We start from the raw sequence: 1,722 nt of genomic DNA, 5'->3' as shown, positions 1-1,722 counted from the left end.
ACTCTTGGCCAAGAAAGAAGAGTATGCAGGGGAGTTAGTGCAAAGCTTGACTCAAGCTCAAGCTGATTTAAAAATCTCTTCTGATAAGGTACGTACCTTAGAGAGTTCTCATGCCTCCTTTGAAGCATCCTTTGAATCCTCTTTAGCTGAAAATCAAGTTTTAAAGAATGATCTTGCTATGTGGGAAAGGGAGTATGAACTTCTTGAGGAGAATTTTAACATAGAGGTGAGTTGGGCTTTTCTAAACTCTCGTCGTGATGCTTTAATGGAGTCCAGTCAAGAAAACTTTAATTTAAACTTAGAGTTGGCCAAAGTTTTAGAGACCATTGAGAGAACCCAACAACTACTTGACTTTCCCTCTCCGTCAATTGAAGCTCCCGTGGCTGAAGAACCTTTAAATGAAGAAGCCGTTGCTATGGCAGATGAAGTTGAAAATGTTGCAATTCCAGCTTCAGAGGGTGAAACTTCTATGACTTAGTCTGTGGAAGTTGAAGCTTCCGTGACTCTTGCTTCCCTCGTTGATCCTAACATTTCAAGCTCAGCTGAAACTGTTCCTGTTGCTGCTTCTTCAGAAGTTGCCACCGTGCATGTGGCTGAAAGTGAAATTAATATTGCAACTTCTGATGTGCTAACCCCTTCAATTGGATGATGGTTTTATCCCTTAGTTTTTAAGGGATTTTTTGGTGAAAGTCCCCAGTTATCATAATGGGGCTCTTGTATAAACTTTTATTGACTAAGTTTCTACTTAGTCTTTTTAATTATATTAAGAAGTTTTGTTAGTACTTCAATGTGTTCTATTCTTGCCTTTTCCTTACTTATTTAGGACTTATAGAATAGTTTAGCATTTTTATCCTTTGAAAATGCTTTATAATTCTTCTCATGACTTATTAACATGAGGTTTATAAAAGAGGACCCTTTTATTTTATCGACACTTAATGAAGAAGACGTCTCAACTTCACAATGGTGTTATAATACGATGAAAGAAATAGGAATATACATGTTTTGTATGAAACAACTTTGACAAGTTTTATTCATGAACTTTAACAAGTTTTTTTTTTTGACTATTACATGTATTAAAATCCATCTATGACTTTCTCATAACTATTTTTCTTGTAACAGATTTTTACATAATATAAAATAGACAAGGTTTTTCTTCATAACCTGTTTTAGTACATAGCCAAGACCCTATCTTTATATATTAAGAAGGATTTGAGAGGTGACTTCGTTTATGAGTTTGAGAGATGACTCTGTTGTTCTCATGGGAAAAACATTATGATGAATGTCTTGTGTTTGTTGAACACGATGATGAATGCTGAAGACTTCGTAACTTTTTCTCAACACTTGTCTCTTTGTGGCCGACTTTTGTTCGATATTCGTATCTGTTTATCTACACATATCTGTGTATAATATGTAGTCCCCCAAGTGTTTGAGCATTGAAGTATGAAGCCTCGAGCACTGGTCTATTTCTTTCTATTTGGTCCTTTTCCTGAAACAGAAAAAGATACGGGACTCGGAGGTGTGATTATAGATGAAGACTGCCTAACTCGTGTGTATTTTCATCAGATTAATTGTAACCCTGGGCTGAGAATTTTAGAACACTCCATTTTGCCTTGCAGGTCGTGACTCATCATTTGGCACGAGTTAAGGTTTTTGCCTAGCATCTAAAATCGTTAGTAAAACCTTAATAATTCAAAGGAAAAAATTTTAACATGACGATACCTG

The sequence above is a fragment of the Nicotiana tabacum genome, chromosome 3 (assembly GCF_000715075.1).
Source record: "Nicotiana tabacum cultivar K326 chromosome 3, ASM71507v2, whole genome shotgun sequence".
Classification (NCBI taxonomy): domain Eukaryota; kingdom Viridiplantae; phylum Streptophyta; class Magnoliopsida; order Solanales; family Solanaceae; genus Nicotiana; species Nicotiana tabacum.
The sequence above is the reverse complement of the archived record's forward strand: the minus strand, read 5'-3'. Positions refer to the sequence as shown.